The sequence below is a fragment of the Rhea americana genome, unplaced genomic scaffold (assembly GCF_003343005.1).
Source record: "Rhea americana isolate MKP2758 unplaced genomic scaffold, rheAme1 scaffold_121, whole genome shotgun sequence".
NCBI lineage: Eukaryota > Metazoa > Chordata > Aves > Rheiformes > Rheidae > Rhea > Rhea americana.
In genome coordinates, this window is record NW_028185273.1 from 1,604,210 (window position 1) to 1,617,964 (window position 13,755).

The following is a 13,755-nucleotide window of genomic DNA, read 5'->3' on the forward strand; positions in this document are numbered from 1 at the left end:
ACAAACATTCCCCATGTGTTCTGTGAGCACAACGTACGCACAGTCTTATTAACCATATAGTGGTCCTAATACACCAAACAATTTATAGGGACCCACAGTGTTGCTCAGGCAGGAAATGATGATTGAGTAGTAAAGGGATTTCCCTTGGTAGCATATTATTTCTCCAATGAGAATCTGTCAAGAGCTTTTTCTTAACATGAACATGGGCTATCACAATCATTCTTCATTAACTCATGTTATTCCATATGAAGAGTCTAGATGTGTGTTATATACAKCTGTATAGGGAGAGGGAATAGCCTATTTAAAAGTCAAAAATATAAGAACCCAGTCCTGATGCCTTTGTAGGAGTTTTTCTGTGTTCTCCAATAGAAGCTGGGCCAGGACTTAAACCAGTGCTATAGTCATCTGTAATCTTAAATCTTTCTCTGCAGACTGTTGAAGTCACTTATTTCTACATTTTCACTAATTCTTTTTTTCTAGTTACATCATCTACTGTTTTGCTAGATACTGACACTGGTCCCCTAGTCTCTCTGAGGATGTGTATACCAGCTGGATGCAGCTACAAAGGATGACTTTTTATAAGATTACATAGCATTTTTATAAGAGTACACGTTTTTATAAGATAATGCATTCCAGTCAAGGAATGCTTTTGGCTGAGCAATTTAAAATGAAAAGCTTAGGGAAATAAGTCTTCTTTCTCTAAAGTATTTCCAGTAAGCAGGCTGTATCCTTGGGAAATATGAATCTACATGGTGCCACAGAAGTTTTCAGGGTGATATATTGGCTGAGGATCTTGTTTTTAAGTGCTGTTCACGTGCATAAATTTAGTATATAAAAGAAATTTCTAGGAGTGTATCTCTGCCACACTACCCACCACAGAGAAAACACTAACCGTGTAAGTACAGCTACTGTAAGATTGTCACAGCCCATGAGCACTGGGAGGCATGAACTTCAGTCAAAGGGCTCTGGTACCTGAGCGAGCGATTAGAATCACAAAATCATAGAATCAGTAAGGTTGGAAGGGACCTCTGGAGATCATCTAGTGCAACCTCCCTGCTCAGCAGGGTCACCTAGAGCATGGTAGACAGGGTTGCATCCAGGCAGGCCTTGAAGATCTCCAGAGAAGGAGACTYCACAGCCTCTCTGGGCAACCTGKTCCAGTGCTCTGTCGCTCTCACAGGGAAGAAATTCCCCCTCACGGTCAGGCGGAACTTCCTGTGYTTCAATTTCTGCCCATTGCCTCTTGTCCTGTCACATGGGACAACTGAAAACAGTTTGTCCCYGTCCCCTTGACACCCTCCCTTCAGGTACTTGTACACAYTGATAAGATCCCCCCTCAGTCTTCTCTTCCCCAGGCTGAAGAGGCCCAGCTCTCACAGCCGTTCCTCRWAGGGCAGGTGCTCCAGCCCTCTGATCATCTTTGTAGCCCTACGCTGGACTCTCTCCAGCAGCTCCTTGTCTCTCTTGTACTGGGGAGCCCAGAACTTGAGATGTAGTACTTGAGATGAGGCCTCCGCAGGGCTGAGTAGAGGAGCAGGATCACCTCCCTTGACCTGCTGCCAACAGGTCTTCCTAATGCACCCTAGGATACCATTGGCCTTCTGGGCCCCAAGGGCACATTGCTGGCTCATGGTCAACTTGTCATCCACCAGCACTCCCAGGTCCTTCTCTGCACAGTTGACCTTAAGACAATGGAGTTTTTCTGGCCTTTTTTTTTTTTTTTGCAAGGGGAGCATTTGCACTTCGATGGTGGAAAAAAAAAAAAAAGTGTCATTGACATGTCAGAGTGGCTGATCCTTTGTTCGTACCCTGCATTTCATGCAGGGAGCCTAATATTCTTTCAGGACACCCAGCAGTCCTTCAGAGTGCTCCCTCTGTCCAGACATACTGTCTGCATTTAGAAAAAAATGTGATGACTTTGACAGCTACAATTTTTGTGTCAGGCATGATATGGGTGTACTCACCCACCACACGTTGGAGTCACTTGGCAAGCAGATCTGAGACAATTAGGCAAGTCCACAGTGAAGGGCAGAGGGAAGGAACTCCTCATCTGACTAAACTTTTCTGCTTTTGTACAGATTCAGGGACGGACAGTGTAAAATGCTAACTCCCCAAGCAGCTTAAGATCTGTGAATTCATTTAGCTTGAGTAAATTCTAAAATCCAGTGTGGATACTCCAGCAGTGACTTCATTTTTTTATGAAACTGATCTTGATCCAAGATACTCCCTGGAAACTACACTTCTGAAGAAGTAAGAAAACAAGGATGTTCATGATAAAACACTTGTTTGTTGTTAATTTAGTCAGGATCTTTGGATCACAGCCTAGTATGAATCACTCTTACTGGTTCTTCTTATAGCCTCCAGTAAATAGAGTTGGAAGTAGCTTTGCCAGTGGCTTTCATCTCACCTATCTGAGTATAGTTTTGGTGCAAAAGTTACAGTCTTCCTTTCTGAAATGTTTCATATGTGCACAAAACAAGCAATAACTCTTCGCCTCATGGGCCAGCAGTGTGTTTTAACCTTGATCTGAACAGACTTCGCKCACTAGTTGGTGTCAACTGCTGTAGGATTGTATGTCTACAAGAGGTGCAACCAGAGAGTAAGTTTTTTTTGTCAGGTAGGACATAAGGCAAACACTAGGACTTCAAGCCTTTAGCTAACTAGTCTATTGTAGAAGTAAGAGTCTGTCCTTGAGAAATTTTTCTATAACTTAGTAAGAAAATTTGAGTGACCCCCATCTCATATTTTCCTTTCTTTATTTTCCTCTGAAAAATAATGAACTCCYAATGATATGTCATGAAATATTTTTGCTTCTTGTTACTGCTTAGACGKGGAAGAAGTTTCCAGCCTGTGCACTGCTTATGCATTATTTTTAATTGAATGGCAACTTATAGTTGTCTTCTGCTGTGACATTAACTTCCCTCACATCCATGACAGAGATAAATAAAAGCTATTTGCGAGACTAGCTGCTCCAAGGTAGCATCTTATACAATTTGTTCATCCTTTCTTCCTCTCCCTTCTTTCATTTGGGTCATATTTAAGAGACTGCAACCTATTTTTTTTAATATCATGCAGTTATGCCAAAAATGGCATCAGCTATCGTCAAACATGTTTTATATTCTCGTTTGTAAACTTTAGTACTGCTCAGTTTCCAGAGTCAGACTCAATAACATTCAAAGATGTTCTTGGTTCAAAAGGTAATTACTTAATAAGTGTGCCTAGAGAGAAYTGAAATGTTGATCTGTAATGATTTTCTGATATCTTCCTGCCATTTGTGATGCAGTTCTCCCCTCTTCAGCAACATTAKGAAAGAATTAATTATTTCCAGAAAATAACTGAAAGAAGAGTTTTACATTCAGGATAGTGGAGTTTCTACCCTGGGCTATGTCTGCTTAGAGTGCTAAGAGAATGGAAATTTTRCTAGTCATAGAGCAAAGGAGATTATTTTGGGGGCAATAATACGTTCCATAAATCTCATTTCTTTTTTTTCCTCAATGTGGAGAGTGCACAAGCAGATGACTATTTCCTTATCATTTTATTTGTACAGGCACATTTATATCTATCATTTGCTTTTGAAATTATGACATTTGAACTATGTCATTTAATTGTTATTAGTTGGATAAATGATACTGCTGATACTTCTTGACTTGTGAGCACAGGTTTTAAGACTACTTTTGCAGTAGATATTCATGGAAAGTGAATTTAGTTTTGATAGAGTGTAAATCAGCAACTATTACGCCATTATTAAGGAAAAGGCAAGACTGAGCTTTAACGACTTTTAACTGGTCTATGGTTCTTCCAAAGTAGGCAGGCAAACTTGCATTTCAACAAATCATGGTAGGAAAGGAGCCAGGAAAACAAAAATTATTATTCAGTGCTTCCAGGTGAACTCTCCTAAAAGATGGAGCCAGTAGTTGTTAGTTGGCCAGTGCGTGTATGTTTTCCCTCCAAATTATCAGGAAAAATGCAGTTCAACATATCTCCTTGCTAATGCAGCTATTAAGAAAGACTTCACAAAAGACAGTAGCTTGTCTTCCGCTTTACTAAAACCCAGTAAAAACTAAAATGTTCAAACTATAAGAGAAAAYGTGCATCATGGGAGGTATTCACGTAGGACCTTCCTGGAGTGTCTAAATGAAGAAGTTAATCTCCTTCAATTTCYGGCAGAGTCATGAAGAGATACAGTCTCTGGTGGGGGACCATTCTGCACAAGGGTCTAGCCTAAGCAGTCTAAATCCCTACAAGTCCTATCTTTCTCCACTGGGMAAAGAAAGCGTGTAATGAAACTTGATGCCTAAAGTATGGTCATGTACATACTTGCTAGACTGCTTGTTTATTCGAGAATGACAGTCTTTTATCTGAACTGGACCTTGGCCCATAAAAGCCTGTGCTAAGATAACATAAGATTTCCATAGTCAATCTAATCCTCACTAAGTTTAATTGTGATGCTGTTCCATTCCAGAGATATCTGTTTTTGTGGGGTGAACAAACATGATCCTTGCCATATTTGTCAGGCCAGGCTTGTATTTTCTGCATCTTRCGACACAGAAGCATAATATTATTATTGTTAATGCTGCTGCCATTGCATTGAACAAAAGGGCATCCAAAAAAGGCCCAATACTGTGCAGATTCAATAAGATAATGGTCAATAAGATCAGTACAGAGACTTCTTTATATATAGATAAAGTGGTGTGCACTGCTGTAGAAACTTACAAATCCCAAACGTTTTGAGATTTTAATTGATGTTCAGCAAGTTCACAAAGCTTATATTTAATCACAGGCAACTAGTGGATTCCAATGACTTCCCTCTCCCAAGCAAGTAGGTATTCATTATAATGTGCTTCAGAATCCCTGTGTCAGGGAAAACATTAAGCTAAGGGTATATAATAAACTGCAGCCCTAGTTTGGTGCACAAATGAAAAATCCAAATGTAAAACACACGAGGCAAATAATAAAATGTGTAAGATTCATTCTGAGAAGACAGGTATTATCAGTGAYGTTTTTAATGGTGTTCTGGTTCAGTGAGAAGGCTGTGAAGACACATACCRTTGGATTACCTCTTCTTGTGACAGAACAGCACATACTCGGCTGTTCTCTATCACATTTGGATCAGTTATGAGTCCAAATAGCACCTTAAAAACAAATGCCTCCCTTTCAAGTTTAGATGAGAGATCAGATTCACACCTAAGGATCTAAACTTCTCTATACATTTTTGAGTCTGGGCCAAGTACAAACTAAAAAAAGTTGAATTTGCCAGATTTTTTTTTCCAGAAACCACACTAGAACTGAAGAGTGAGCTGGATTTTCACCATTTGAGGTGAACTCATCAATTAATTCTGCACTGACTGTGAATATGAAATCTGAAAAATAAAGGAATCTGGATAGTATTCCTTTCCCTTCTTCCCACTTTTTGACATGGAACTCCATTTCGACCTGCAAAAATTTGAACCAATCCATTCTTGTTTGCGCCTGTTTTATTGTATGTGAATTTCACATGTAAACACCTAAAAGCACAAATGAGCTTAGCTACCATACTCTGCCTGAGTGGATATTAAAGCCCACCAATACACATCTGGTTTCTCTCAACGTGAGCTCACTTCTATCTCCCCTAAGACTCAGGTGAAGCTTCACTAAGCTGTGGCTGGGCCCTGGCCCAGGCTGGAAGGGCCTCAGTTATGAAGTTTCCATCTAATGGTGATTTATTTCTTTGCACCATCTGGTGGCTTTTTAGACTAAGTGCAACACAGTTCCCAGAATTGCCTTGCTCACTGTCATAGCAGGGTTGTCATAGCATACCTTGCAAATGGTTTTGGGGTAATGCAGAAGATAACACCTGTCACCAGAGCAGTTAATAATCTAGAATGACACAAATCCTTCTGGTATGACAGAAATCCTGCTTTCTGCTTCAGGTTGACACTCCATCATTCTGATCACAGGCCTATTCACCAAAGCATGTGGAGAGTAAAAAATGAAATCTGACAAAACTGTATTTATAAGAGGAAAAAGAATTCAGTCAAGGCTTAACAAGTGCTTTAATCAGGATATTTTATAAAGCCTGCCAGAGGTATGTGCCAACTAATAGCAACTTTTGACCCTGATTTTTGGCTTCATTGACTCTTGGCACTCAAGCAACGTGCTGGCTCAGCACTCCAACACAGTCGACCAGTTGGATCAGATTGTATGTAAGTGGTTTTGGAGGAGGATAAACATCATCATTAGATGATTAAAAAATCTTAGRCTTAGTAGTAGTGTAACAAATGCACATCGAACTATTTGACTATAGAGCACAGGTCAAGGGATAGCTTGAAGAACTGAAAAAAAAGCAGAAGGCCATATATTTTTGTCTATGGGAACATGTGGGAACTGTTGAACTAGTCTTGTCTACATTTTCTGCACAGGAGTCCTGGAGCTGGTCACTGCAGTGAAATAGTTCAATATCTCAGCTGTTGAAAACAACAAATCAGAGTGGATCTGATTAGACAAGTTCTGCAAACCCTGCCAGATGCTAAAGGCTGCTCAGTTAAAACCTGGACTAACTCCACTGAAGCCCGTGAAGAAATTAGAAGCTAGGAGACTGCTGTCAGCCCAAAATGAGGTCCTGCTTGTGCTTTGTGTTCTATTGAAATAGCAAGATACCATGTCTTGAAGCTTTGGAAAACTTCTTTTATGACTCTAGGGCCATTTCTGGTTACCCTGAAAATATCTGTAGTTCTGCAAATGGGCTATAGTACTAGAGGGATCTGTGCTTGGAGGATAGTCCCTCTGTAAAGTTCACAACTCTCACAGTGGCAGTCTACGGCTAGTATCTCTGATACAAGAACTGCCTCAAGGAGGGGACCAGTAAGACTAAGAGTAAGTTAGTGAAGTTGTTAGACTGCTCTTACTTTGACAAGGATAGATGACAACCCCTTGGAAAACCTGAAGCTGCAAGAAAACTCACACAGGCTGAAAGTCCTCCACTTCTCTCTGTCTCCGCTCCTTCCCGCATCCACATTCCAGTAGTGTGTCAAGATTTGGGGCTTTTTTCCTTCCAGATCTATTATATTTTTAACAAGAGGGAAAAACAATATTCAAAATTTCCAGAACAGAAGGAAAATTTCTATCTCTCAGTTTTTACTGAGTATCATTCTGGTGTTAACTGCCAGGTCCGTTCTCCAGCTGGACATAAGTAAGAAGGACTTCACACAATCAGGTTGCTCCCTCAAATGAAAGATTTTCTAGTGAGACACACCCTTTTTGAACTATGTGGGACACAAGGAAGGTTTTTAAGAAAGTATTTCCTCTTTTCCTGCTTCTGACTTGGATAGCTGTAATTTCCGTGGCCTGCCAGCCACTGAGCTCTCTTACATGGCAAATGCTGTATGGATATTGCTTGCTGGAGAAAATACTTGAGCTCTTAACAAAATTAATACACACAATTGAAAACAGATTTTTTTTTWWAAATAAAGTTCTTAATGGTAAAAGGTGTATCTATCTGATCTATCAGTACTGAAATTCCTACTTACAAAAAACTCCAATTGAACTCACTCACATGAAAAATACAGAATACCCAGCTATTCCTAAAATAGTAATGCATGTTTATACATTTTTATTGATGCTTATGTAGACCTATATCTTTTTACCTTTGCTTACATTTAGGATTGTGAGTAGACATCTTTAAAAACAGCTTCACTTATCAAACTTGCATCTACAGTTAAGGGTTTGGCTCTGATAAGAGCACAAGTTCTGCTCTAACAGTCTTGCATACACTGGGAATGACTTTCTTTGATCTATTATAAACTGATCAAGGCTTAATAGTCATCTGAAAAAGTCTCGGTTCATAAGTCATTTTTACAAATATCTGATTTCTTTTTATTCATTTTTCATTTATCTTGGGTATGAGGCACTTGAAATAATTTTAAACTTGTCCACAAAAATGAATGTAAAATGTTCTGTGAAGCAATGTAGTTTCTCTGTTATCGTGATTAATCAGATTGTGATTCTCCAGTAAGGCTATCCCGAGGACACTAGAATTAARGAACCTGAATCCTTTCATGGTTTGTATTTATTTTTATATACTCTCAGTAACCACCTAGTCATTTCAGTTTAATCGCTGCAGTTCTTTAATGTCCTTTCTTCCACCTCTGAAAAAGAATTCTTCATGAACTTTTTGTCCCCATGCACTTATCTGTTTTCATGACCTGAATAACATTTATCCCCTGGTCATAAATGAAATCTGTATTTCATCACATTCATCACTCTGTTCTGTGCTACAGCCAAATAGCTGCACTCCTACAGCTTCAAATGATGGCACAGAAGAGAATTGTTAGATATGCACATTCCAGCTATTCCACATCTGCCAGGTCTGTTGTGGGCAAAAATGAGGAAACCAGAGCCAAAAAAACAACTCTGCTTTGTGTGTATGTTTTATTTTAAACTATTTTGAAGCCAAGAATGTGAAGATCAACCAAATGCTGGCATGCTAGTAATATTTTGCTTTACACAGATYTATAAATATACTTATCACTGTTTAAACTAAAACTGAATATACTGTAGTCATAAGAAATGCACATGTTCTGAAGGACAGATAGAAATAATTATATGAATAAAGACTGGAAACACTTTCTTTTTCTGGGTAAGGTTAGATTTCCCATAAAAATTGACTGGGGATAATTTTCCATTCCTCAYGCAGGTGAGCTCAGTGGGGGCTATATCTAGGACCGGGCCCAAACACAAATATATTGTCAGGATGCTTGATTTTCAACTTTGCTGCAAACTCTTTTCATTCTAGAGCTGCTTCTAAACTGTCTTCAGCTAGAAATAACAAATCTGTTATCAGTAAGTCCACACTGCATTGGARCACCTTTACTGGAAAGAATTTAGGATCCTGTAAGTTAACAAAGAAACTGTTCAAAAGGAATATAGAATTGCCTCAGCTAGGGATCAGCCAGTGATTAATCTAGTCTCCCCTGCAGTCTTTGACAAAGACCAGCACCAGACACAGAATACTGGTAGGAAAGGATGCAGTGGGATCGAGAAGAAAAGGATTAAAAAAGTAGTAAGTTACATGTTGCATGATCAGAGTGTACATATTGACTTTCCAAACTTTCCTAACACTGAAGTTCAAGCAGAAGGAAGAGGCAAACTTGACTGAATGTCTTTGAATGAAGACAAAGGGAAAAAAAAGCAGTAGTGTAATAAAGAATCATAAGCAATGAGGGGAAAGAGATCTGGTTTTTTTGTTTGTTTGTCTTTTTGTTTGTTTTTGTTTTTGTCTTAGAAGGCACAGGGCAAGCAGGAGTGGAGGTCAGTTCCTTTAATGAGAAATACAGGATCCCCAGTTAAGTTTCACTGGAATTCTAACTGTACCCAGGAAAGGAAACACATTTATCTGCATRTTTTGAGGGATGGCAACACAGTGGGACACAGACAGACTGGCAAGAGAGAGCAACATTGTGGGTAAAGTGAATGACATTGTTAGGGGGAGACCAGATTTCTGAGTATGAGAACAAATTAAAGATGCAAGGTAAGCTGTTGAAAATGGCCGCAAAACAATGAAATTTGTTACGGACTCTGGACTTCAGAAGGCAGCTTTTGATAGCATCAGGAAACTAGCAGGAAGGATCTCTTGGAAAGGAATTAGGAAGGAGAAAAGAAATGGTAATTGCTAAAAGAGACTGAAGAGCAAATTGTCCCAGAGGGGAGATGGTAAGAAGCATATCTACCTTTACTAATAAAAACCACATTCACAGAAACCTATTTGTTTGCTTTAGAAAATATGGGCAAATAAGCCCAAATAAGCATCTATTAAACTTGGGAAATTATGAATTGATCAGCTTTCAAACTCTAGGTCAAGTGAAAAGGAAATGAAAAACAGTCCTAAAAAAAAACAAAAAAAACAAAAAAACAAAAACCACACAAAAATACACAGAAATCTTTAAAGTCTGGGAATGGATAAAAGGTTCATTTTGATAAATTAAGAGTTGAAATATCTGATTCTTTAGAGATTAGCTAGAACTTGTGGCTTGATCAGTAAAAGACTAAGCCATTCCTGTCGTGAGGTAGGTAAAACGTATCGCAGAATCACAGAGTGATTGAGGTTGGAAGGAACCTCTGGAGATCATCTAGTCCACCCCCCCTGCTCAAGCAGGGTCACCTAGAGCATGGTAGACAGGGTTGCATCCAGGCAGGCTTTGAATAGTTCCAGAGAAGGAGACTCCACAGCCTCTCTGGGCAACCTGGTCCAGTGCTCCGTCACTCTCACAGTAAAGAAATTCTTCCTCGTGCTCAGGCAGAACTTYCTGTGTTTCAGTTTGTGMCCATTGCCTCTTGTCCTATCACTGGGCACTACTGAAAAGAGTCCAGCCCCATTCCCATGACACTCCCCCTTAAGATATTTGTATACATTGATAAGATCCCCCCTCAGTCTTCTCTTCCCCAGGCTGAACAGGCCCAGCTCTCCTTGCAGGGCAGGTGCTCCAGCCCTCTAATCATCTTTGTAGCTCTACGCTGGACTCTCTCCAGTAGCTCCATGTCTCTCTTGTCCTGGGGAGCCCAGAAATGGWCACAGTACTCGAGATGAGGCTTCTGCAGGGTGACCAGTAGAGGAGCAGGATCACCTCCCTCGACCTGCTGCCAACAGCCTTGCTAATGCACCCCAGGATACCATTGGCCCTCTTGGCCATAGGGCACACTGCTGGCTTATGGTCAGCCTGTCCACCAGCACTCCCAGGTCCTTCTCCACAGAGCTGCTTTCCAGAAGGTCAGCCCCCAGCCTGTACCTCCCTAGGTGCAGGACCCTGCACTTGCCTTCATTGAAGTTCATAAGATTCTTTTCTGCCCAATTCTCCAGCTTGTCCAGATTTCCACGAATAGCAGCACAGCCATCTGGGGTATCAGCCACTCTTCACAGTTTTGTGTCATCAGCAAACTTGCTRAAGGTGCACTCTGTCCCTTCATCCAGGTCATTGATGARTAAGTTGAACAAGACTGGCACCAGTACAGACCCCTGGGGGGACATCACTAGCTACAGGCCTCCAACTAGCCTCTGTACCACTAATCACAACCCTCTGAACTCCGCCCTTCAGCCAGTTCTCAATCCATCTCACTGTCCACTCGTCTAACACACACTTCCTGAGCTCACCTATGAGGATGTTATCGGAGACAGTGTCGAAAGACTTGCTGAAGTCAAGGTAGACAATTTTCACTGCTCTCCCCTGATCTACCCAGCCAGTGATTCCATTATAGAAGGCTATCAGATTGGTTAGGAATGATTTCCCCTGGGTGAATCCATGCTGGCTACTCCTGATCACCTTCTTTTCCACCACATGCTTAGAGATGCCATCCAGGATGAGGCATGGARGTTTGGCTAACTGGCCTGTAGTTTCCTGGGTCCTCCTTCTTGCTTTTTTTTGAAGACTGGAGTGACARTTTTTCTTCCAGTTCTCCATGACCTTTCAAAGTTGATGGAGAGTGGCTTAGCAACAACATCTGCCAGCTCCCTCAGCACTTATGGRTGAATCCCATCAGGCTCATGGATTTGTGGGTGTCAGGTTTGCCTGCATGATCTCTAAYCCAATTCTCCTTGACCAAGGGAAAGCCTTCCTTTCTCCAGACTTTCTCTCTTGCCTCCAGGCTCCGGGACTCCTGAGGACTGGCCTTAGCGGTAAAGATTGAAGCAAAAGTGGCATTCAGTAACTCTGCTTTCTCTGTATCCTTTGTCACTAGGACCCCTGCCCCATTCAGCAGTGGGSCCACATTTTCCCCAGTCTTCCTTTTGTTACTGATGTATTTCAAGAAGCCCTTCTTGTTGTCCTTGACATCCCTTGCCAGATTTAATTCCAAATGSGCCTTGGCCTTCCTTGCCACATCCCTGCATACTCTGAAAATGTTCCTATATTCTTCCCAAGTGGCCAGTCCCTTTTTCCATATTCTGTATGCTTCCTTCTTCAGTTTTAGTTTTGCCAGGATTGCCTTGCTCATCCATTCAAGCCTCCTGCCACCTTTGCTTTACTTCTTTCTTATAGGGATTTTTAGCYTGGAGGAAGTGATGCTTGAATATTAACCAGCTCTCTTGGACTCCTTCCTTCTAGGGTCCCATGCCATGAGATTCCTCCAAGTAGGTCCCCGAAGAAGCCAAAATTTGCTCTCCTGAAGTCCGGGGTTGTGTTCATAATTTTTGCCCTGCTTTCTCCTCACAGGATCCTGTACTTCACCATCTCACGGTCACTGCAGCTGAAGCTGCCCCCAGCCTTCACATCTCCAACCAGTCCTTCTTTGTTTCTTAGTAGAAGGTCCAGCACCACATCTCATGAGGTCTGTGATGATGATGCTACTTCCAGTTGTCTGTAGAAGGCCTCATAGACTTCCTTTTCCTGATCAGGTGGCCTGTAACACCCACACCCACAATAATGTCACCCATGTTAGCCTGCCCTTTAATCCTTACCCATAAGCTCTCAGCTGGCTCTTCATCCACCCCTACGCAGAGCTTGATAAATTCCAATTGCTCTCTTACACAAACAGCAACTCCACCACTTCATCTTCCAGGCCTTTTTAGGCCYGTCTTTCCTAAAAAGCATATGCAYCCATGACAGTGTTCCAGTCATGCAAGTTATCCCACCATGTCTCTGTAATTGCAATGAGATCATGGCCCTGTGACCACACTCATATCTCTAATTCTTCCTGTTTATTCCCTGTGCTGTGTGCATTGGTGTACAGGCATTTCAGAGAGATAATTGAGCATGCAGGTTTCCCAGGAGGGGTGCAAGTAGATCCTCCACAACCATGTCCTGTATGCACTTCCCCAGCTGCATGTACCCATTGGAGGCATCCTGACTTGAGTCACATTTTGTTGACTACCCTGTCTCTATAACTCTCTCCTTTTCCCGTCTTTCCTAGYTTAAAGCCCTCCCTACCAGGCTGACCAACCTGTTGGCAAAGACACGTGTGTCTTAGTGAGGTGGATCTCATCTCTCCCCATCAGTTGTCAATCTTCAAACAGGGTCCCATGATCAAAGAAACCAAAACCCTGTTGCCAACACCAGTGGTGCAGCCAGCTGTTAACCTGGGAAGTCCATCTACTCCTTCTCCCATCCTTCCCCCTCACTTTCAGGATTGAGGAGAAAATGACCTGGGCTCCCAGACCCCATCATCAATGCTCTGAAATCCTGTTTGATAGTTCCAGTTTGCCCTTGGTACCACACGGAAGAGCAGTGGAGGGTGATAGTCCAACATGTTGACAAGCTTTGGCCGTCTTTCCACGACTTGTATTCAAGGCCCTGGCAGGCAACAAATCTCTCTAGACAAGAGGTCAGGTTGGCAGACTGATGCCTCCATCCCCTGCAGCAGGGAGTTACCCACAACAATCTCTTGCCACTTCTGCGCATTCCTGCAAGGCACAGGGCYGGCCCAGTTGCTTCCCTTGAAGCTATCCCCAGTTCTTCCTCAGCCTAGAGGGMACTAAACCTGTTCCTCAATTGCAAGCCTTCAGGAGGACTAAGAGCCTTTTTACACMTATAAAAAGTAACCAGTTTCCAGCCTTTATATATGTATATATATATATATGATATAGATACACATTGTTTTATATATATGATATCTATCTATCTATATATAATACATATATACATACATATAGATAACTGTTAATAGTAMAGATGATGATAGAAAATAACTGGTTGTTTTACTGATTGAAATGAAGACTAAAGTTTGTAAAATACTGCTTTTCCACAGAATTGCCATCATAACAGAAAGTATCAAYTCAAGTTTGTCAAATTT